The sequence below is a fragment of the Triticum urartu genome, chromosome 7, assembly GCF_003073215.2.
Source record: "Triticum urartu cultivar G1812 chromosome 7, Tu2.1, whole genome shotgun sequence".
In the NCBI taxonomy this organism is placed as follows: Eukaryota; Viridiplantae; Streptophyta; class Magnoliopsida; order Poales; family Poaceae; genus Triticum; species Triticum urartu.
Window position 1 is genome coordinate 693983261 of NC_053028.1, and position 25332 is coordinate 694008592.

The following is a 25332-nucleotide window of genomic DNA, read 5'->3' on the forward strand; positions in this document are numbered from 1 at the left end:
AGGCAGGCAAGATAAACACCGAAAATGAAGACAAGGGGCTGCATAGCGATGACGACGAGGAGCCCCGGCCGCCGAACAATAGTGGACAGAAGGGTTTTCCCCCACAAGTGCGGATGGTGAACATGATATACGCAACCCATGTCCCAAAAGGGAGCGGAAGCGTGCGTTAAGGGACGTATACGCGGTAGAGCCAGTCGCCCCAAAGTTCAACCCATGGTCCTCCTGCCCGATCACCTTTGATCGAAGGGACCATCCCACTAGCATCCGTCATGGCGGATTCACCGCATTGGTTCTAGACCCAATTATTGACGGATTTCATCTCACTAGAGTCCTTATGGACGGTGGCAGCAGCCTGAACCTGCTTTACCAGGATACAGTGCGGAAAATGGGCATAGATCCCTCGAGGATTAAGCCCACCAAAACGACCTTTAAAGGCGTAATACCAGGTGTAGAGGTCAACTGTATAGGCTCAGTCACACTTGAAGTGGTCTTCTGATCTCCGGATAATTTCTGAAGCGAGGAGTTAATCTTCGACATAGTCCCGTTTCACAGTGGCTATCACACACTGCTCGGGCGAATCACATTCGCTAAGTTCAATGCGGTACTGCATTACGCATACCTTAAGCTCAAGATGCCAGGCCCTCGAGGAGTAATTACGGTCAATGGAAACACCGAACGCTCTCTCCGAACGGAGGAGCACACGGCGGCCCTTGCAGTGGAAGTTCAAAGCAGCCTCTCTAGGCAGTTCTCCAGTCCGGCCACTAAACGACCGAACACCGTCAAGCGCGCCCGGAGTAACCTACAACAAGACCGCCTGGCACGATCCGAGCAGGCGTAGCAATGCGGCTCCAACCCCAACCCTCGCAAAAAGGCGACGCCAGTACTTCATGTACATAACTACGCTCTAGAGATAACATGGGCACAGGGGGAGGGGCACCATCACGGCATGCCCAAAACACGGCTTAAACCGTACCAGGGGCTGCCGATTTTTTAGTTTTCTCTTACTTTCAGGACTTCATCCTTCGGAAGGCCTGTTCGGCAGTTCAATTGCCGCACAAACGATGCAAGAACCAGGGAAGCAGACAAGCCACGCCGCACTACGGAACTCCCAGGTGGTCTCTATCACGAGCAGTATACCCGTTCCGCATATTATTCCGCAGCTTTCCCCTGGAATGGACATGTTAACTAGTCCCACCTTCCACTTATCGCATTATTTGTATCGTTCTGCCTTGATCGCAGCTCTTTTTAATAAACAATGCATAGCTTTCGTCTATTTTTGCATTACCTTTTTTCTTCATATATGTTCCTTAACGACATGTTGCACCCGTACACGTTGGTACGGCCAAAATACGCCAGGGGCTTTAGTACCCCTCAATATGGTGTGAGAAGTCCGAACACTTTAACAAGTGCGGCACCCCGAACTTATAGCATTATATGCATCGGCTCGGAATCATGTCTTGGGTCAATAGTTGGGTTTGCCCGGCTCCTATGTTTTGGTGCCTTACGTTCCGCTATATCGGCTAAGGTAGCACTAGGAGAACCACTGTGATTGTGCCCCAGTTGAGCTGGGTCGAGCACCTCAGTGGAGAAAGCTAAAACTGACTGTCATGATGAAGCGAGAGCTGGTCGCTGTTCGAGAGGTTTTTTCGAGTCCCTAAAGACTTATGCCGCTTAGGGCGAGGAGCCGCCTGTGTCCGGCCAAGGCGTGGATAGCGCCCCGAACTCGGTCTTCCGAATACCAGGGGCTTCGCCGAAATTTAAAATTATAGAATTCTATGGCTAAGTGAGAGTGTTCACGCATTATAGTCCGATTGCCTTGTTCGTTGGGCTGAGCGCCTCCCTCGAAGGACCCAAACATGGGAAAAAGAGCGCTCAGGTTTATCCCCGAACACCCCAGCACTAGCGGCACGGGGGCAGAAGCCGACGACTCGCCATCTCTTAGAATTGATAAACAGCCGCACAGAAGGTAATATTTTAAATTCCAACAGCATTGCTTAGCGCATATAAACAAGTTTTCAGCGCACAGGACAAAACGAGCAAGTTTCACTCAAAAATTACATCCCTAGAACATTCATCCGCCACAAGGCGGGCACCCTTCAGAACATCCTTATAGTAATTCTCGGGCTTGCGATGCTCTTTCCCCGGCGGTGGCCCGTCCTTCACCAGCTTCTCAGCATCCAACTTGCCCCAGTGCACCTTAGCACGGGCAAGGGCCCTACGGGCACCTTCAATGCAGACGGAGCGCTTGATGACTTCAAGCCTTGGACAGGCCTCCACCAACCACCGCACCAGCCCGAAATAGCTCCTAGGTACGGCCCCTCCAGGCCACAGCCGAACAATGAGGCCCTTCATGGCCTGCTCGGCCGCCTTGTGGAGCTCGATCAGTTGCTTCAGCTGGTCGCTCAGGGGCACGGGGTGTCCGGCCTCAGCGTACTGAGACCAGAACACCTTCTCCGTCGAGCTACCCTCCTCGGCTCGATAGAATGCGGCTGCATCGGATACACTCCGGGGAAGATCTTTGAACGCTCCTGGAGAGCTCCAGATTCGGGTAAGTAACAAGTAACTCACGTTTATGTGTTTGCTTTGCATAAAGAATGCCTTACCCGCCGCTATCTTCTTCACCTCATCCAACTCTTGGAGGGTCTTCTGGGATTCGGCCTTGGCAGATTTAGCATTTTCAATAGCCACCGCGAGCTCGGATGCTTGCGTCTTCAAGTCAAGCTCTAAACTCTCATGTTTTTCCATGAGAGCCTGGAGCTCTTGCCGCACCTTGCCAACCTCGGCCTCATACTTCTCCCGCTCGGTGCGCTCCGAGGCCGCCCTCTTCTCGGCCTCGACCAGCGCTTGCTTAAGGGTCGCCACTTCAGACGTGGCCCCTACAATAGCCACGATAATCCTGTCATTTTTTTGCAATTGCACCTTTTTTTATATATATTTAAACAAGGTATTTCTTACCTTCATTGTCCTCGAGCTGCTTCTTGGCACGACCGAGCTCTTTCTCGGACCGCTCGAGGTTCTGCTTTAGCGTGTCCACTTCCGCAGTCAGTGCGGCGGACGCAAGCAGAGAAGCCTGCATACGCATATTGACTCCTTTTGTTAGACTCCTGCGAATTTTATTTGATCCTCTATTCGGCTTTTCTTCCCGAACGCTAAACAGAGCATCAGGGGCTACTGTCTATGCGGTACTATCATTTACATATTCTTTACTTACCTCAAAGCCTGTCAAAAGGCTAGTACAAGGTTCAGTCAGTCCGCTCTTGGCGGACTGAACCCTCTGGACCACCGCACTGATAATAGCGCGGTGCTCCTCGTCGATGGAGGCGCCTTGGAGCGCCACCAACATATTGTCCGGCGCCTTCGGTTGGACGGGGGCCACCGGCACAGTGGACTGGCTACTCTTGGAAGGAGGTCGCCCGCCGGACTCTGGAACCTTTGAAGGTTCCAGAGCAGTGTCCGGCCTAGAGCCGGACTTGGAGCCCTGGGGGGTTTCATCCCCTTTGCTCCTGGAGTCCGAGAGGTCGCCTTGCGGCGCCTCCAGGACCACCTCCTCCTGGCTTGGAACCTGTTGGGATAACACTTCGGTGTCGTCCGTAGGGCGGGGGGAGGAAGCCGTCGGAAGCGAGTTCACATCCGACGAGTCCAGTGAGCCGCTGGACGACGCGTCGAGCCGGTCTTTGGGTGGGCTGCATAAACATATTCGACGTGAGGGAAAGCTGTGCAATAAATGAATACTATGAATTACTCTGGGATCCGAATACTTACGATTTGGCCAGGGGCTTGGCCCTGGGCGCCAACTCCTCTCCGCCGCCATCGGCGTCGGTGGAGCAGTACGGAGGAAGGGTTTTCCCCTTCTTGGACCCTTCGGCGTCCCCAGTTGGGGCGGCCTTCCTTTTCTTCCCTTCCCCCGCTGGAGGGGGAGGGGTCTCTTCTTCCTCCTCCTCATCTTCGTGGGAGGAGTGCGTCTTGGATTCGTCGGATGATGAATTCGACACCTCCGGGCGTCGGGCACTCTTTTGAGTCCCCGTGGCCTTCTTCTTGACCTTCTTCTCCGGCACCACATAGGGTGCCGGAACCAGCAGCTTCGCCAAGTGAGCATCTGCTGGGCCTTCGGGCAAAGGAGCCGGACAGTTGATCTGTCCGGAGGTCACCTGCCAATCCTGTCAAAGGTAAGGGAGTTTAGATCCCGCATGGAGTCAAACTATGAAAAACTAATACCCTGTAAAAGGAAAAAAAACAGCTTACCGCGAGAGCGTGATGCTGCGCACTGAATCCGCGATCCTCAGTAGCGGATGCGGGAGCCTCGGTGCCCTTGAAAAGCACCTTCCAGGCATCTTCGTACGTCGTGTCAAAGAGCCTGCTCAGAGTTTGGTGCCGCGCCGGGTCGAACTCCCATAGGTTGAAAGCCCGTTGTTGGCACGGGAGGATCAAGCGGATGAGCATAACCTGGACTACGTTGACAAGTTTGAGCTTCTTGTCCACCAGGGTTTTGACGCATGTTTGGAGTCCGGTTAGCTCTCCTTTTTTACCCCACGACAGGCCCGTCTCTTTCCAGGACGTGAGCCGCGTTGGGGGTCCGGACCGGAACTCGGGGGGTGCGACCCATTCGGCGTCGCGCGGCTCGGTGATGTAAAACCACCCCGATTGCCACCCCTTCAGGGTCTCCACAAAGGAGCCCTCGAGCTAGAGGATGTTGGCCATCTTGCCCACCATGGCGCCTCCGCACTCCGCCTGGCTGCCACGCACCACCTTCGGCTTGACGTTGAAAGTCTTGAGCTAGAGCCCGAAATGGGGGCGGATGCGGAGGAAGGCCTCGCACACGACGATAAACGCCGAGATGTTGAGGACGAAGTTCGGGGCCAGATCGTGAAAATCCAGGCCGTAGTAGAACATGAGCCCCCAGATAAATGGGTGGAGAGGGAAGCCTAGTCCGCGGAGGAAATGGGGGAGGAACACCACCCTCTCATGGGGCCTAGGGGTGGGGATGAGCTGCCCCTTTTCGGGGAGCCGGTACGCGATGTCGTTAGACAGGTATCCGGCCTTCCTCAGCTTTTTGATATGTCCCTCCGTGACGGAGGAGACCATCCACTTGCCTCCCGCTCCAGACATGACTGGAGAAGGTTGAGGTTGGGAGTGCAGACTTGGGCGCTGGAGCTCGAGTGCGCAAGAATGGATAGGCGAAGGAGGAAGAAGGTGTAGGTGAGAAGGTGGATCCTTATCCCCTTATATGGGTGGACGCAACTACATGTCCCCACCAGCCTGGTAAAACTCGCTTATCTCCAAGCGCCGTAATCAATGGCGCGGTTGGGTTACCCACGCCCGTATTGATGAGAATCCCGGAATAAGGGGACATGATCTCTGCTTTAACAAGACGTGCCAAAGAAACGGCCTCGCATAACACCCTGAGATGGGACAGTAAAACGGTTCGAATAAAAGCTTGGCCATGGTGTGATGTCACACTACGGAATACGTCAGCAGATTAGATTTGTGTAAATATTATTCTCCCTATGGTAATATGTGGAAACTTATTTTTCAGAGCCGGACACTATCTTTGTGTTCAAAATCTTCTATGAAGTACTTGGAGGAGGAACCCGCCTTGCAATGCCGAAGACAATATGCGCGCCGAACTCATCGTCATTGAAGCCTAGTTCAGGGGCTACTGAGGGAGTCTTGGATTAGGGGGTGTCCGGATGGCCGGACTATACCTTCAGCCGGACTCCTGGACTATGAAGATATAAGATTGAAGACTTCGTCCCGTGTCCGGGAGGGACTTTCCTTGGCGTGGAAGGCAAGCTTGGCGATACGGATATGCAGATCTCCTACCATTGTAACCGACTCTATGTAACCCTAACCCTACCCGGTGTCTATATAAACCCGAGGGTTTTAGTCCGTAGGACAACATACACATCAACAATCATACCATAGGCTAGCTTCTAGGGTTTAGCCTCCTTGATCTCGTGGTAGATCTACTCTTGTACTACCCATATCATCAATATTAATCAAGCAGGACGTAGGGTTTTACCACCATCGAGAAGGACCGAACCTGGGTAAAACTTCATGTCCCTTGTCTCCTGTTACCATCCGTCCTAGACGCACAGTTCGGGACCCCCTACCCGAGATCCGCCGGTTTTGACACCGACAGTAACCCTAACCCTCTCCGGTGTCTATATAAACCGGAGGGTTTTAGTCCGTAGGACAACATACAGAACAACAATCATACCATAGGCTAGCTTCTAGGGTTTAGCCTCTCCGATCTCGTGGTAGATCTACTCTTGTACTACCCATATCATCAATATTAATCAAGCAGGACGTAGGGTTTTACCTCCATCTAGAGGGCCCGAACCTGGGTAAAACTTCGTGTCCCTTGCCTCCTGTTACCATCCGGCCTAGAACAGTTCAGGACCCCTACCCGAGATCCACCGGTTTTGACACCGACATTGGTGCTTTCATTGAGAATTCCTCTGTGTCGTCGCCGTTAGGCTTGATGGCTCCTACGATCATCAATAGCGATGCAGTCCAGGGTGAGACCTTCTGAGGGAGTCCTGGATTAGTTGGTGTTCGGATAGCCGGACTATACCTTCAGCCGGACTCCTGGACTATGAAGATACAAGATTGAAGACTCCGTCCCATTTCCGGAAGGGACTTTCCTTGGCGTGGAAGGCAAGCTTGGCGATACGGATATGCAGATCTCCTACCATTGTAACCGACTCTATGTAACCCTAACCCTATCCGGTGTCTATATAAACCGGAGGGTTTTAGTCCGTAGGACAACGTACACATCAACAATCATACCATAGGCTAGCTTCTAGGGTTTAGCCTCCTCGATCTCGTGGTAGATCTACTCTTGTACTACCCATAGCATCAATATTAATCAAGCAGGACGTAGGGTTTTACCTCCATCGAGAGGGCCCGAACCTGGGTAAAACTTCGTGTCCCTTGTCTCCTGTTACCATCCGGCCTAGACGCACAGATCGGGACCCCCTACCCGAGATCCGCCGGTTTTGACACTGACATTGGTGCTTTCATTGAGAGTTCCTCTGTGTCGTCGCCATCAGGAAGGATGCCTCGCCCCGTCTTTACAGACAGCACCGTTGCTAAGGGAGCTTTGGCTGTCGGCCAAACCCTTCGGTTAGGTGGCTTTCTTATGACCGCCTGTTCGGCTTCTGGGCCGAAGATGACCTCTTGAGCCATCGAAAACAATCTTCATGTCAACTCGGAACTCGCCGAGCAGTTAGATCCAATAGAGCTTTCTTCCTTAAACGAGCTCTTGGATCGCTTCGCCGCCCTGGGAGTCGCTACGGATTACGACCAGATTGGGCCTAAAACCGATCTGAGAGAGATTAACTCTCCCCAAGTCACCCATCACGTTGCCGTGGTAGAGGGACAATGCAGCGACCCTTCATCTATTTTAAGGACTCGCTACGTCCGGATTCCCGATCCCTCCAAGCTGGATACCCGCGGAGGGGAGGATATCACTCAAGACCTGAACTTAGAGTCAGGCGACGGGCTGGATTCATTAGACAACATCCAGGAATCCAAATTTTTGAGTTCAGAAATTCCTCGGCCTCTGAGCCTTAGATGGGGTGAGGCTTCGGATTTAATTCCACCCACCCACCCCAACATAAGCGATCTATCCAAAATCAAGCAAGAACCCGATGAAACAGTACATCATTACTGAGCCAGATTCCTCCTGGTTATGAACAGGCTAAGGGACTGCTGCGAGGAAGACGCAATCTCAATTTTCTGCAATAATTGCATGGACAAGGGAATACTCAACGCCATAAGTCGCCGTGATATTACACGCTTCGCTGACTTGGCGTCTATTGTACAAAAGTACTGTGCGATGGAAAGCGCCTGGAAAACTGAAATAAAATTTTGGGACAATCCGGCCCTGAATACAAACCCAGTCCGAAATAAAAGGGTGCATCATCACCAGTCACCCGGGTCAAGCACTAAAAAGCAAAAACCCTCTAAAGGGCATGGAACCGTACAGGAAGGGTGGCTTAATGGACCCTGTAAAATTCACAGTATAGAGGACGCCACACCAACTCACAGCCTCAGAGCATGTTGGATACTTCGGCAGGTGGCCAAAATTGGCGAAAATCTCCTAATTCCGGAGGCCACAGAAAGCCACCCCAGAGACACCAATACGGTATTAACAGTCTTCGAGACTTTCGCATCAAATAATATGCGAAAAAGGACACTCCGCAGCCTTGCCGAAGTCTACCAAGTAGCAACAATAAACCCATGGAGGGACACGGCTATTACCTTTAACGCCAACGATGAACCTAAATTCCGAACAGCCCGAGCACCAGCCGCATTGGTCCTCAGTCCAATAGTGGACGACTTTCGTCTTACCAAGGTACTCATGGACGGCGGCAGCGGATTGAACCTCATTTATGAGGAGACTCCTCAAAAAAATAGACTGGAACCGCATTGAGCGAAGCAGCACAACCTTTAGAGGAATAATCCCCAGTCGGGAAGCGCGCTGTATAGGAAAAATCACACTAGATGTGGTGTTCGGCACGCCGGATAATTACAGGTTCGAAGAGGTCACGTTCCAGGTGGCTCCGTTCAGCAGCGGTTATCACGCTCTGCTAGGGCGGGAAGCGTTTACAATCTTCCAAGCAATACCCCATTACGGGTACATGAAGCTCAAGATGCCCGGGCCTAACGGGATCATCACTCTCGCTAGTGATCCGGACATAGCACTCCGCGCCGAAAACAAGACAGCCGCACTGGCCCTCGAGGCACTATCCAAAGCCCTAGCGGCTGAGGAGCTGACTGCGCTGCACTCTACGGTGAATAGGGACGATGTGGTACTCGACAAAAGATCCAAGTCCACCTCCTTTAAACCGGCGGACGAAATAGTCAAATTCCAAGTCCACCCAACGGACCCCAATAAAACAGCTTCCATCGGGGCACAGTTAAACCCTGATGTCGACGCCGCATTGCGAGAGTTCCTACGAGAGAACTGGGACATTTTCGCCTGGCACCCTTCAGACATGCCAGGAATCCCACGCAGGCTGGCCGAGCATAGCTTAAATATCCAAACAGGATTCAAACCTGTCAAACAGGCTCTTCGGCGTTTTTCCGAACCTAAGAGACAGGCCATGGGAGAGGAGCTAGCAAAGCTATTGGAGGCCGGATTCATCAGAGATATAAAACATCCGGACTAGTTAGCAAACCTGGTGATGGTACCAAAGAAGGACAAATCCTGGCGCCTGTGTGTTGATTTTAAAGACCTTAACAAGGCTTGCCCAAAGGATCCCTTCCCCCTCCCCCGCATCGATCAAATTATCGACGCTACCGCAGGACACGATTCGTTGTGTTTCCTCGATGCATATTCTGGCTACCATCAAATCAAGATGGCAGAACCAGACCAAGCCGCAACGACGTTTATCACACCATACGGGCCATTCTGCTTCAACACGATGCCCTTCGGGCTCAAAAACGCCGGCGCAACATATCAGCGCATGATTCAGACATGTCTGGCAAGCCAGATCGGCAAAACAGTGGAGGCATATGTAGATGATGTGGTCGTCAAAACAAGACATTTTGAATCTCTAGTAGACGACTTGAGGCTCACATTTGATAACCTCCAAACATACGACATCAAGCTCAACCCGGAAAAATGCGTTTTCGGCGTTCCAGCCGGAAAGCTCTTGGGCTTCATTGTATCCGGTAGAGGAATTGAAGCAAATCCAGCCAAGATTCGAGCTCTGTCGCAACTGGATATCCCAAAGGACCTCAAACAAATACAAAAGTTAACCGGATGCGTGGCGACTCTAAGCCGCTTTATCTCCCTCTTGGGAGAAAAGGCCCTACCCCTTTACCGCCTCCTTCGGCGCACCGAACACTTCAAATGGACGGACGCAGCCACGGCCGGACTCGATGAAATAAAAGCCATATTGGCAACAAACCCAGTCCTGGCCGCGCCAAACATTGGCGAACCAATGCTATTATACATTGCAGCAACACATCAGGTTGTAAGCGCAGTGCTCGTCGTCGAATGAGAGGCGGACGAACACAAATCCCCCCTTCAAAAACCGGTCTATTATGTGTCCACTGTCCTCACTCCCTGCAAATCACGGTACCCGCATTATCAAAAGATTGCGTACGCGGTATTCATGGCATCCCGGAAGCTACGACACTACTTTCAAGAGTGTTCAATAATAGTAGCCTCGGAAGTACCACTTAACGATATTATAAACAACCGTGATGCAATAGGCCGGGTTGCGAAATGGGCCATCGAGCTCCTCCCGTTCGACATAACTTATAAGCCACGACGAGCCATCAAGTCATAGGTCTTGGCCGACTTCGTCGCAGAATGGACGGAGGCCGAACTCCCTAAAGAGTATGGCACATATTCAAATTGGATCATGCATTTCGACGGCTCCAAGATGTTGGCCGGACTGGGGGCTGGCGTCGTTTTGACGTCCCCCACAGGAGACACAGTTCAATACGTACTACAGATTGTGTACACGGACTCCAACAATGCAGCCGAATATGAGGCCCTTCTACATGGTCTCTGGATGGCAATGTCCATGGGAATCCAACGCCTAGAGGTGCGCGGGGACTCGAACCTCGCAATATCCCAAAAAATGGAGACTTCGATGCCAAGGATCCAAAAATGGCAGCTTACCGCAACGCCGTCCTAAAAATGTCAGCTCGGTTCGAGGGGCTTGAATTTCACCATATAGCCCGGGAAAATAATCAGGCGGCAGATGTCCTAGCACGCATCGGCGCAAAACACGATGTAGTCCCGCCCAACATCTTCTTGGAAAGGCTGTTCAAGCCATCCGTAGCATGGGAAGGGGAGCCGAACAATAACAGCCTGGACCCAACCGCACTACCCGACACCGAACATTCTGACACAATCGGAGGCTCTGCCAATGAAATAACACCTTCAGCCCACGTAATAATGGCCGTCATCGCCCCGTGGACAGAACCATTCCTCGCCTACCTTACTAGGCAGGAACTCCCCGAGGACCAAAATGAGGCACGCTGCATAGTGCGGCGATCCAAAGCCTACAAAGTCCACGAGGGAGAGCTTTATAAGAAAAGCACTACCGGAGTCCTTCAAAGGTGCATCTCCGAAGAGGAGGGGCGGAATCTCCTGGCTGAAATTCATGCCGGACTCGGCGGTCATCACGCTGTAGCCCGGTCCCTTGTAAGCAAGGCCTTCCGTACAGGCTTTTATTGGCCGACGGCCCGGGCAGACGCTCAGGACTTAGTCCAATGATGCACCGGTTGCCAGCTCTCTGCAAACCAAAGCCATATGCCACCCACCACCCTCCAAACCATCCCCATTACTTGGCCCTTCGCGGTTTGGGGGCTTAACATGGTTGGACCCCTTAAAGGCGGAACCCACAAGCAAAAATACTTACTGGTCATGGTGGATAAGTTCACCAAATGGAAAGAAGCCAAGCCTGTTAAGACGGCCGAATCCGGACCGATGATAGACTTTATATCCGGGGTTGTACACCGTTACGGCGTCCCCCACAGCATCATCACTGATAAAGGCACGAACTTCATGGCCGACGAGGTAAAACTCTGGTGCAAAAACATGGGCATCAAGCTCGATTATGCTTCCGTGTATCACCCACAAACTAACGGCCAGGTCGAACGTGCAAATGGTCTTATCATGAGCGGCATCAAACCCATATTAGTACGGTCCCTCAAGGAATCTAACACACACTGGGTAGAGGAGCTCGACTCCGTACTCTGGGGGCTGCGGACCACGCCGAATCGCACCACCGGATACACTCCATTCTTTATGGTGTACGACGCAGAGGTAGTTTTGCCTTGTGACATCATTCATGACTCACCTCGAGTGCGCATGTACGAAGAAAGAGAAGCCAAGCTCGATCAGCAGGACAGCTTGGACGCATTGGAGGAGGAGTGCGACGTGGCAAAAGCCCGTTCTGCATTCTATCAACAGTAGGCTCGAAGATACCAAAGCAGAGAAGTACGGGCCAAAAATTACAACGTTGGCAAATTAGTTCTACGACTACCGGACAAGAAAAAGGACAAACTCAATCCCAAGTGGGAAGGTCCCTTCATAATTGACCAAGTCCTGACTGGTGGAGCGTACTACCTGCGGGATGCATTGGATAACTGACTCGAGCCAAACCCGTGGAATGCAGCCCGTCTCCGAAGATTCTTTGCCTAGCGCCGGACTCTGTGTTCGTCTCCTTCCTCTGTCCATTTTTTATATTTTCTGTCTTACATTTCTCTTCTTCTCTCTCTCTCTCTTATAGCCTCTAAAGGCTCATAAAAGTGACGCGCTATCCGCGCTCATTAAACCTGGGGGCTTCTTTAAACAGAAGCTTATTCATGCGGGCTTCATGCCCAACACATGTGTCACACTTCCGCATGTACCTTTTATTCACCATTATATGCATCGATATGACTTAAGTTTTGGCCAAGCTGGGTTGCCTGGCTCCTGTTCTTACCCCTACGTTCCCGATTGTTCGGCTAGGTGGTAAAGGGAGCACCTCTGCGATTGTTACTGCCGGGTCAGCCGGACGTGTACCTCAGACTAGGTGAAGCCGAAAGCTAGCGTTCTTAAGGGAATATTCGGTCGGTGAACTAAAGATGATCTTTTTTATTTTTATCTATACGCCCCCAGATGTTTTTTCTGCATTTCTTTTCGCAGCATGGACATGCACCTTAGGGCATGCCTCCCAGGGAAAGGAACTCCTAACGGAACTATTCTCCCTGGAAGATGTTTCTTACTAACCATGTAATATAACATACCTAGTCGGGCACTTGTGTGTTCACGCCCCAATGACCCCTATGCCTGGTCTCCATGCATTCCCCGGTTCCTATATAACCGCATGGGAATTCGGACACACTCCGGACCGTCAGGTCTCGAGGCTGAAGCGAAAAGGTCGGCCATGACAAATGATCTACAATCTGGCTAGAAGGCATAAATGTCAATTAAATTACATAGTCATTTTGACTGGTTGTATTCCTCTTCAATACCATCTAACAGGCTGTCTAATTCACAGTCCTGCTGGGAATACTTTGCGGCCAACTCTACTTGGCCGTATACTAAGCTTACAGGGATATCCTTCCCATCAGGCCCTACAGGACCGACCTCGGCCATGTGGTTGGGGTCAGCCTTTGCGTACCGCGTCTTCACCATGGCCCAGGCCTCCCTAGCGCCTTGACGGCAGCCTGATATCTTCCACAATCGGAAGCGCCGCCGTGCTCCCTTTAGCTTCTCCTTAAGCTCTCCAAGACCTTCGGGCATGGAGACGGATGGTCACAGGGCCTGGGTGACGCCTTGCATCGCCTGCCGAACTCGATCAAGCAGTTGCGAAGGCTCGGGAAGGTCACCCGGAGAACCGGGCATCTCCTCTGTAGGACGACCTGTTAGCACACCTACAAACATTGCTCTGTTAGTCAACTTCCCCGCCGAACTTTCTTTCAAAAGGTTCGTTCAAGCACTTACTAAATATGCCGCGCCGAAGCCGCCGATTCTCCTTCACGGAGTCTGACAGCTGGGCACGAACATCTTTCAGCCTGACGCCCAGCCTGGTGTTGGCATCTTGGAGATCGTTCTTCTCCCCCATCACCTTTAATAGCACCCTCTCACCAGCCTTTAGCTGGCGTAGGAGGTGTTGCCTTTCTAGATTCAATCCGGCGTCATCTGCAATTTCATTTGTCAGATTCGCACCAAAGCCGTGCTTTGCAAAATACTTATCTTTTGAAGTGTATATTACCAGAGGGGGTCTCCTTAGGCTCCCCTGCCGCGGCTAGTGCGGCCTCCAGTTGGGCTTTGCACTCTTCCAGCTCCTTGGACAGCAGGGAATTCTTTTCTGTAAGAACCTGCATATCAAATGATCCTTAAATCAGTTATTCTAACTGTTTCAAGTCTCGGGGGCTACTGCTATATATATAATTACCAAAATTTTCTTACCCGTATGTCTTTTACATATTGCTGTGTGGCTCTGGCTAGACCATTTTGAGCGGCACGGAGGTGCGCATCTCCCGCGTTGAAGGCATCTAACACCCCTTGGGAGAAACAAGCGTCGCGAAGAATTGTCCGGCGACGCCTGTGGTTCATGGCACTCTCCACCTCAGAGTTGGTGGCAGACAACCCGTCCACATCCTCTATCGGAGGAGCGTCTGGCGCGCGCCTTGTGTTCGACTCCGCCTCCGGACCAGGCTTTGGAGCCTGGCTGGTGGAGGCGCGATTGGCAGCCTCTCCGGGTATAGTCCGGCGAGGTCTCTTTGTCCTGAAAAGAGCACGATTGTCAATGTGCCTCGAAGGTATAACACCTGGGATAAGGGGGCGCGCCATACCTTGGTGCTGACGCCTTGGTCTGGACTGCACTTCTTTTTGGCCCACGGGGCCCTACGGCCCCTCATTGGCTTGTCGCCGCAGGTTCGGCCTTCCGCCTTAAAAACCTCCCCTGTAAAGTTCGGTTGCAATCAAGAAACTGAACACGAGTGGGCAGACACCTATTCAGGGTACTGGGACTTCGATCTCAGGTACCTGTGGCGTCAGGATTAGCCCTGGGTAATCGGCCGTAATGGCCACCAAGGCGTTGTCCTCGCTCAATTTATGGAACTCTCCATCAATCAGCTCCACAGATATGTCCGGATCCTCTTGAGAGGCCGGGTCGAGGGACCGTCCTGGGTCCTCGGGTTGTGGAGGAGGGCTGCTTATTTCCTTAACAGCCCGGCACAGTTCCTGCATTAAAGTCGTCAGACTGAATATTTAACAATGGGAATACAAAACGGATGGACAAGTAAATACGACCGCTTACCCAGCTCGGGGGATTGTGCATGGAGAATCCACCCTGAGGGTTGACGCGGAGAAATTCCTCCTCTTCTCCCTTATACAAAGTGGACAAGATCTTTAGTAGAGCGGCAACTGAATCCGGCCCCTTGCGACCGTAGCGGGTGGCGTCGTCCTCCCCGTTGAAGTCCCACATGGGGTGGCTTCTATACTGAAGTGGCTGCACCCCCCGCATAATGCATTCGGCCATAACCCCGATCATGGTTAGTCCGGAATGGGCTAACAAGCTTATTCGTCCCATCAGGTAAATGATGTCCCTGTCACTTTCCCTTTGAGGGCTCCGTGGGCGCCAGCTTAGGCGCTTCTTTAAGGGAGCACTGTTGAATTCAGGGAGGCCGATCCGGACAGGATCCGGCAGCGGGACGTCTTCTATATAGAACCATTCCGAGGGCTAGTCTTCGGACGCCTTCTTTGGGGTTCTGGACAGATATCCGGTCCCGGCAATGCGCCACACTTCGGCTCCGCCCACTCGATACGTTGACCCCTTCTTGGAATGGGGCACGAGGCAAAATAGCTCCTTCCATAGTCCGAAATGAGCTTCAACACCCAAGAACAGCTCGCAGAGGGCTACAAAGCCCGCAATATGCAATATTGAGGCAGGCGTGAGATGATGTAGCTGGAGGCCATAGAACTCCATCAGCCCCCAGAGAAATGGGTGGATTGGAAATCCGAGCCCCCTTATTAAGTAAGGGACAAGGCACACCCGCTCTCCTTTGGAGGGATTAGGGGCATTCTCTGCTTGCTCTCCGACGTTGTAGACGGCAAGACTGGCTCGAACCGGGACCATATAGGCCGGGGGGAGAAATCCCTTGGTCTGGAGCGTTACTAGCTCGCTATGCGGGGTGGAACATCTCTCCCAATATCCAGGCTTAGGGCTGGAAGGGCGAGGGGAGGAGTTGCGATGGCTGGCCATGGTGGAATGGACCTTTGTCGGATGCGCTCTGATGAACACTCGCGGAGGGGAGAAGGTGTGGATTGGATCTAAATCCTCGTCTCCTTAAATAGGGCAGCTCATTTACGAGGCTAGGGGTGTGAATGTAAAAACACTCAGACTTTTCATATTCGTTTGACATGTGGGAAGCGGCCATTATTGGGCGTAGAAGCCAAGGAGCGCAACATCTACAAGAAACCAGACTTTATTCAAACAGGTACACGAAATTTGGAGGAGAACCCGCCTTGCAATGCCGAAGACAATCTGCGCGTCGGACTCATCGTCATTGAAGCCTGGTTTGGGGGCTACTGAGGAAGTCCTGGATTAGGGGTGTTCGGATAGCCGGACTATACCTTCAGCCGGACTCCTGGACTATGAAGATACAAGATTGAAGACTCTGTCCCATTTCCGGAAGGGACTTTCCTTGGCGTGGAAGGCAAGCTTGGCAATACGGATATGCAGATCTCCTACCATTGTAACCGACTCTATGTAACCCTAACCCTATCCGGTGTCTATATAAACCGGAGGGTTTTAGTCCGTAGGACAACGTACACATCAACAATCATACCATAGGCTAGGTTCTAGGGTTTAGCCTCCTCGATCTCGTGGTAGATCTACTCTTGTACTACCCATATCATCAATATTAATCAAGCAGGACGTAGGGTTTTACCTCCATCGAGAGGGCCCGAACCTAGGTAAAACTTTGTGTCCCTTGTCTCCTGTTACCATCCGGCCTAGACGCACAGATCGGGACCCCCTACCCGAGATCCGCCGGTTTTGACACCGACACCTTCCTCCCCGCACTACAAGAAATCTGTTAATCCATGACGGATTTCTGGTGACGTTCTAGAAATCTGTCACGGAAACCGTCACCGATCAGCAAGTTGCGTTTGGGCCCAAGCAGGGTAGCCCCCTTATGACAGACGTGGAAGTACCGTCACGAAAACTGTCATCGATCGACCAATCGGGCCTAGTTATTTTTCCTTTATACACCATCATGACCTTGCTCTTGTTGATGTGGCGTCACCGTTTGAGTTATATTATAATTTGAATCTGTAATAATGTTAAACAAGAAAGAATCATAATGAAATTAGATAGTACCAATTTGAATATACTACTATAGAAGACACACGCGAGGATAACATGACGTTCGACCAGTATCAAAAGGGTAAAGATACCAAATTCTCAGATAATACATGTATTCCAGAAATTTTATGAATAAAATCGTAGTACCCCTAAACAAAAAAAAGTTTGAAATAGGTTTGAAGGAAAGCGCGCGGAGAATAAAACATTCAAGTCGTCTACGCGCGCTGTCAAAAAAAATTGGAGCCAACCCAAACACACTGTCCCACACCTCGCGCCTCCCTCCCCCACCCCAAAAACCCTATCCACCCACAGCTGCCGCCACCTCTCCCTCTCTCCTCCGGCTCTGGATTTAGATCCGCCACCCACCGGCGCCTTCACATCTCGCCGCCGGTATCCCCCAAGCCGTCGTCCTCCCACCCTCTCCGTCTCCGTCTCCCCCTCCCTCCCCTCCCCTCCTCAAAGAGGAGAGGGAGATCGACCAGCCATGGCGGTGGCCATGGCGGCAGCCAGATCTAGGATGGCCGCAGGCACCTCTCCCTCCTCGCAAAGGCTATAGGCTTTGCCGGTATGGGACAGGAGGATTGCTTCCTCACGTTGCTTCTGCTCGGCCGTGCGTGAGGAGATGCCATGGACGCCGATGTCAAGCTCCGCTGCTTTGATTCCCATCCAGATCCGCCTCCTTCTCTCTTCCCCTCTTCGATCTGCCCTTCTTCCATTTCCTTCCCTGAGGCATGCATTTTCTCTTGTTTTTCTTCCTCACACAGGCACCTGCACCACGAACTCTATGCAAGGAGAGGAGTGAGGGTGCTGCAGGGAGAAAAGGGAAGAATGGGATGCACCTGAGGAGCGAGGGGTTGACATCTTGGTTCCTGCTTGACCACGTTGCCTATGGTATGCCTCTGCTACTTTCCTCTTTACAATTGCATGCCTCTGTTTGCTGCTAAAACAATAACCTAGGCCACCAATTGTTTGTTGTTTTGTTAAAATCTTTAGATCTGTATGCCTCTATTTTATTAATTGCAATAGCAATTGGATCTGGTTGAACTGAAAATGGCGTTGGGGACATCAATTGGTCATTTGGGTTCTCTGGTTGTACTACAATTGGGACTGAAATGGACACAATTTTTTTTGCTTGTAGGATGGTGAGAAGGAGAAGGAAGGTGCTGCAAGTGCCAGGAGAAGGGGTCGGATGCTGCTAAAACCCTTGGTTGAGAGGGTCTCTGTTGTTGGGGAACGTTGCAGAAAACAAAAATTTTCCTACGGTTTCACCAAGATCATCTATGAGTTCATCTAGCAACGAGTGATTGGATTGCATCTACATACCTTTGTAGATCACGCGTGGAAGCGTTCAAAGAACGGGGATGAGGAAGGCGTACTCGACGTGATCCAAATCACCGGAGATCCTAGCGCCGAACGGACGGCACCTCCGCGTTCAACACACGTACGGTCAGCGTAACGTCTCCTTCTTCTTGATCCAGCAAGGGGGAAGGAGAGGTTGAGGGAGATGGCTCCAGCAGCAGCATGACGGCGTGGTGGTGATGGAGCTGCAGTACTCCGGCAGGGCTTCGCCAAGCACTATGGAGGAGGAGGATGTGTTGGAGAGGGAGAGGGAGGCACCAAAGGTGTGGTGTGAGAAGTCCTCCATCTCCCCACTATATATAGGAGGGCTAAGGGGGGGGGGGCGCCGGCCCTAGGAGATCCAATCTCCTAGGGGGGTGCGGCCAAGGGGAGGAATCCCTCCTCCCCAAGGCACCTAGGAGGTGCCTTCCCCCTTTGGGACTCCTCCCTTCTTGAACCCTAGGCGCATGGGCCTCTTGGGGCTGGTGCCCTTGGACCATATAGGCCAAGGCGTACCCCCTACAGCCCATGTGCCCCCCGGGGCAGGTGGCCCCACCCGGTGGACCCCCGGGACCCTTCCGGTGGTCCCGGTACAATACCGGTGACCCCGAAACTTGTCCCGATGCCCGAAATAGTACTTCCTATATATAATTCTTTACCTCCGGACCATTCTGGAACTCCTCGTGACGTCCGGGATCTCATCCGGGACTCCGAACAACATTCGGGTTACTGCATATACATATCCCTACAACCCTAGCGTCACCGAACCTTAAGTGTGTAGACCCTACGGGTTCGGGAGACATGTAGACATGACCGAGATCGCTCTCCGGTCAATAACCAACAGCGGGATCTAGATACCCATGTTGGCTCCCACATGCTCCTCGATGATCTCATCGGATGAATCACGATATCGAGGATTCAATCAATCCCGTATACAATTCCCTTTGTCAATCGGTATGCTACTTGCCCGAGATTCGATCGTCGGTATCCCAATACCTCGTTCAATCTCGTTACCGGCAAGTCACTTTACTCGTACCGTAATGCATGATCCCGTGACCAGACACTTGGTCACTTTGAGCTCATTATGATGATGCATTACCGAGTGGGCCCAGTGATAACTCTCCGTCATACGGAGTGACAAATCCCAGTCTTGATCCGTGTCAACCCAACAGACACTTTCGGAGATACCCGTAGTATACCTTTATAGTCACCCAGTTACGTTGTGACATTTGGCACACCCAAAGCACTCCTACGGTATCCGGGAGTTACACGATCTCATGGTCTAAGGAAAAGATACTTGACATTGGAAAACTCTAGCAAACGAACTATACGATCTTATGCTATGTTTAGGATTGGGTCTTGTCCATCACATCATTCTCCTAATGATGTGATCCCGTTATCAATGACATCCAATGTCCATAGTCAGGAAACCATGACTATCTGTTGATCAACGAGCTAGTCAACCAGAGGATTACTAGGGACATGTTGGTGTCTATTATTCACACATGTATTACGATTTCCGGATAACACAATTATAGCATGAATAAAGACAATTATCATGAACAAGGAAATATAATAATAATGCTTTTAATATTGCCTCTAGGGCATATTTCCAACATCTGTATAGGTTTCAACTGAATACTCTACTTATTTTCTGACAAATACCATGCATAACCGAGCAACTAATTCTGTTTTTTAAACTAGACCAAGCACCTACTGGTGAAATGGACGTGAACCTTCAGAAATCAAATGTCCTCATATAGTAATATATTTTACATGTCTTCTAATTTTTGAGTCCGTGAAATACCTGATGTACGTAGTGCATATGATATTTTGTAAACTGTATGTGCTGGATAGGTGGTTCTTATGCTGCAAGGTAATCGGGAGGCCTGCTCCTCCCCCGCATATGCCGCATAAGTTAAGATGTTGCCTGCCAAGCCCACATATTATTAAGTGGGATGTACTCTAAACTTATAATCATTTAGTATGATGTAATGCTAAAACAGTGATTTATTATACAACACGATGGTACTTTTGGATGGTAGTACGTTAATTTATTAGGATGTAGTACTGATACACTGATTCATTCGACTACTAGTGCTGGATGGATTTTCAGGTTGGACAGATCACTGTACTGCTGTGCAACTTCCCCTAGCTTCACATTGCAAGCCCAATGATTCTTGTGCCTGGGATACCCACATAAAACAGGTTGTTATTTTTACTTGCCGCCATTCACCATCCAACTGGAGTTTTGCAACATGCAAATTGCATGTACGTCTGTTAGGTCAGCAGCATGCTAATTGCCTGAGCTTGAGTACCACAAATGTGAAGTTTTGACTTTCCTATTGTAATGGTTAGCGTGAAACTAGAAATTGCTTCAAAACCTACCTGAAAGTTTCTTGCTTTGACACAGTCTTACTAGATGGTACAGTGGCTGTCGTCCAGAAAATAAATCTCTTTGGAAAATAAATATTACGAGACTACTCTGAACAATACTACTCCTTCAACTTGTACATACTCCTAGGCTGTTGCTGTATGGTTCCAAAAATCCCAGATAAAAATCTGGATGACATTTACATCTGTAGAGTATGACTTGTTGTTTATCCTGTTAATTCAGTTGACTTTCTCTCTTGAAATCTAGCCAAACACAGAAACAAGCACACTGCCGTATTTGTACCGGCAAGATCTCTTTTCACACCATCTAGTCCAAAACAGAAAGCTGTTGTATTCTCTGATGAACTTCAAGGCAACGAAAATGCAGCAGGATATATGCAAGATTCCTTGGGTACTTTGCACAAGATATTCATGACACGCAAGCAGAGCCATATTAACATAGGTACACCATACACTACACCTTTACACCAAGCAAGTATTTACTCTGGGGATCTTATCATCCATATTCTTGCAGCTTTATGTTCCATCTAATATGTACAGAAATCAATGTGTATTCATACCCAGACGTGTCATTAGCTAGTTTAAATCCTCACTGTAGGCAATATAACTTGCCAGCACATGCAATTTGTTTACTTAACCATACCTTATAATGGGTCAGCTTAGTATTTTCTTTGTTCTGCACCAGACACAACCATATAACCAAAATCTATTCCACAGCAACAAGTCTGTTCCTTGCTACCAAAAGTAGGTTACTTGTTATATTTTAGCATACTAAGGGGTTCTCTCCAACCAATTATCTTCTGCACAGAGCCAAAGAGGGCCAAGCTGGGGTTGTGTTCGTTACATCAACACTTGTAATATTTCCCAATGCGTACATTCATTTGTTATTAAGTTATATCATCTTCCCAAAATTGTTACAATCATCTTCAGTGTAGAGTATATAATATTTTTGTAGATCTGGTAGTCAGGTTTATAACATGGTTGTCCGTACAAAATTGTTGTAACTTATCATCAATATTTCTACATAAAATTTTCTAAATCTTTTTGTTCTTCCAACATACATACAAGTGAAACTTTATCCTGAAACTTGATAAAATGACACCCCTTTGGTTGGTTCTAACAAAATTACTCATATCTAAAAATGTCTAATGTTTGTTCTATTTTTGGACAGATATATTAATCCTACTTGTTGCCTCTCACAACTGCATGAGATGATAGTTGCCATGAAGAGCATTGATTGCAAGAAATTGAATAAGAAACTTTTATATATGTTGTTGATGTAAATTGGATTGTGCTGGTCCTAAACTTGCTATGTGTTGTATTTTGTCAATTCGTGTTGTAAATTATCATTTCATGGAGGATTTTGTAAACTGCTATGTTGTACATATTGGTAGATGGCTGCATAAGTACTACATGATCTTTCTATTTTATGGCACTTTGAAATATGTTTTTTCTTCAGCCAATGTTGGCACTATGATCTATGTAATGTATTATGCTAGAGAAAAAATCCACTGGCTCAAAATTGCGCAGAAAGAAATGGCCTAATGTGCTCTCCATGACGAATTTTGTGACAGAAAATAGTATCCACATAGGCAGCCACGTCATTTGAATGGGTCAATCAAAAGTCCTACGTGGCGTTAGTCCATGACGGTCTGCTCCGTCACAATGGATTAGGCCTGGGCGGGCCTAAGCCAGATCCATGACGGAAAAGAACTGTCATGTAAGGTACTATGCCAAATTATGACGCGATATACATGACGGACTTCGAGTCCGTCATGGACGGTCACCCATGACAGTTTATCACTCACCCATGATGGATCAGAACTGTCACGTATTAACATATTTCTTGTAGTGCCAGACAGATCTTCGTCTTCGGCGGCTTCGCACTGCGGGCCAATTCACTTGGCCATCTGGAGCAGATCGAAAGCTATGCCCCTGGCCGTCAGGTCAGATTTGGAAGTTTAAACTACACGACTGACATCCGTGGGGACTTGATCCTCGACGGATTTGAGCCACTGCCGAGCGCGCCGCACTGTCACAACGAGCATGATCTAGCTCTGCCGCCGAACAATGCCCTTGATGCCGCACCCGCATCGGCTTCGTCCCTTAATTCGGAGCCAACTGCGCCGATCGAGGATGGGTGGTTGGACGCCGCCTCGGGGGCTGCGATCCCAACGGCGATCTAGCCGAACACCAGCCCTGCACTTCGCGAGACTCGTGACTCCAAGGAGCCGGACTCCGAACCCTCCGCGCCCCTGCCAATCGAATCCAATTGGGCGACGATCATGGAGTTTACTGCCGCGGACATCTTTCAGCACTCGCCTTTCGGCGATATTCTGAAAACACTAAAGTCTCTCTCTTTATCAGGAGAGCCCTGGCCGGACTACGATCAGCAAGGTTGGGATACGCATGATGAAGAAATTCAAAGCCCACCCACCACCCACTTTGTAGCCACTGTCGATGATTTAACCGACATGATCGACTTCGACTACGAAGACATCGACGGTATGGACACCGATGCAGGAGACGATGAAGAACCAGCGCCTATATATTGGGCCCTGGAAAGCCACCTCATCGTATGACATATACATGGTGGACACCCCAAAAGAAGGAGATGGCGATGGAATAGCGAAGGATGACCCCTCCAAGAAACAGCCTAAGCGCCGGCGTCAGCGGTGCCGCTCAAAATCCCGCCAAAGAAAACATGGCGATTCCGGCACGGGAGATAATAATACTCCGGAGAGTGCCAAAGAAAACCCCCTCCAGCAAGATTCAGCACAGGAGGATGGAGAAGCCAGCCCTCATGAGAGAGCGGCAGACAGAGAGGTCGAGGACGATAATTATACGCCTCCCTCCGAAGACGAGGCAAGCCTCGATGATGACGAATTCGTCGTGCCAGAGGATCCCGTCGAGCAAGAGCGTTTTCAACGCAGGGTTATGGCCACGGCAAGAAGCCTCAAGAAAAAACAGCAACAGCTTAGAGCTGATCAAGATTTGCTAGTCGACAGATGGACTGAAGTCCTTGCGGCCGAAGAGCGTAAACTCGAACGCCCCTTCAAGAGCTACCCAAAGCGCAGGTTGCTACCCCGATTAGAGGAGGAAGCACTTAAACCTACATCACCAACACTTGATACGGCCGACCGGCCACCTCGTGGCCGCGACAAAGAGGCCTCTCGGCCCTCCACTCAAGCCGCACCCCGTACCAAGGCATGGGAAAATGCGCCTGACCTGCGAAGCATGTTGGAGGACAAGGCAAGGCAAACAAGATCGATCTACGGATCGCGTGGGCGCCCCATGACTCGAGACGGTAACCGTCACGCCGGACACAAATCCGGCAGGGCCGAACACAGTAAATAAAGCTCATTGGAGCTACGTCGTGATATAGCCCAGTACAGAGGTGCCGCACACCCACTAGGCTTCATAGACGAAGTAATGGATCATCAAATCCCCGAGGGTTTCAAACCTGTAAACATCGAATCATATGATGGCACAACAGATCCTGCGGTATGGATCGAGGATTATCTCCTTCATATCCATATGGCCCGCGGCGATGATCTCCACGCCATCAAATACCTCCCACTCAAGCTTAAAGGATCAGCTCGGCATTGTCTTAACAACTTGCCAGCATGATCAATCAGTTGTTGGGAGGACCTGGAAGCCGCATTCCTCGACAATTTCCAGGGCATTTATGTGCGACCCGCAGACGCAGATGACCTAAGCCACGTAATTCAGCAGCCAGATGAATCGGCCAGGCAATTCTGGACATGGTTCCTAACAAAGAAAAATCAAATAGTCGACGGTCCGGACGTAGAGGCCCTAGGAGCCTTCAAGCACAATATCCGTGACGAGTGGCTTGTCCGGCACCTTAGACAGGAAAAGCCGAAATCTATGGCAGCACTCACGACACTCATGACTCGGTTTTGCGCGGGAGAAGACAGCTGGCTTGCTCGTAGCAACAATATGACCAAGAACCCTGGTAATTCGGATACCAGGGACAGTAGTGGCAGGTCGCGTCGCAACAAGCAGAAGCGCCGCATGAACGGCGACAATGCTGAGGATACGGCAGTTAATGCCGGATTCAGAGGCTATAAATCCGGTCAGCGGAAAAAGCCATTCAAAAGAAATCCTAGGGGCCCGTCCAGTTTGGACCGAATACTCGACTGCTTGTGCGAGATACACGACACCCCCGAAAAGCCGGCCAATCACACCAACAGGGATTGTTGGGTGTTCAAGCAGGCAGGCAAGTTAAATGCCGAAAATACTGACAAGGGGCTGCATAGCGATGACGACGAAGAGCCCCGGCCGCCGAACAACAGTGGACAGAAGGGTTTTCCCCCACAAGTGCGGACGGTGAACATGATATACGCAACCCACATCCCCAAGAGGGAGCGGAAGCGCGCGTTAAGGGACGTATACGCGGTAGAGCCAGTCGCCCCAAAGTTCAACCCATGGTCCTCCTGCCCGATCACCTTTGATCGAAGGGACCATCCCACTAGCACCCGTCATGGCGGATTCGCCGCATTGGTTCTAGACCCAATTATTGACGGATTTCATCTCACTAGAGTCCTTATGGACGGCGGCAGCAGCCTGAACCTGCTTTACCAGGATACAATGCGGAAAATGGGCATAGATCCCTCGAGGATTAAGCCCACCAAAACGACCTTTAAAGGCGTAATACCAGGTGTAGAGGCCAACTGTACATGCTCAGTCACACTTGAAGTGGTCTTCGGATCTCCGGATAATTTCCGAAGCGAGGAGTTAATCTTCGACA

The 25332-nt window shown here is 50.5% G+C and overlaps 1 long non-coding RNA gene across 1 annotated transcript; it reads left to right on the plus strand.

Annotated features, from left to right (window-relative positions):
* The first annotated feature begins 19791 nt into the window (after nucleotides 1-19791).
* On the plus strand, nucleotides 19792-21991 carry LOC125521395. Its single transcript, XR_007289233.1, has 2 exons — nucleotides 19792-21003; nucleotides 21733-21991. It is a non-coding gene; the product is annotated as an uncharacterized LOC125521395 (long non-coding RNA).
* Nucleotides 21992-25332: the final 3341 nt, after the last annotated feature.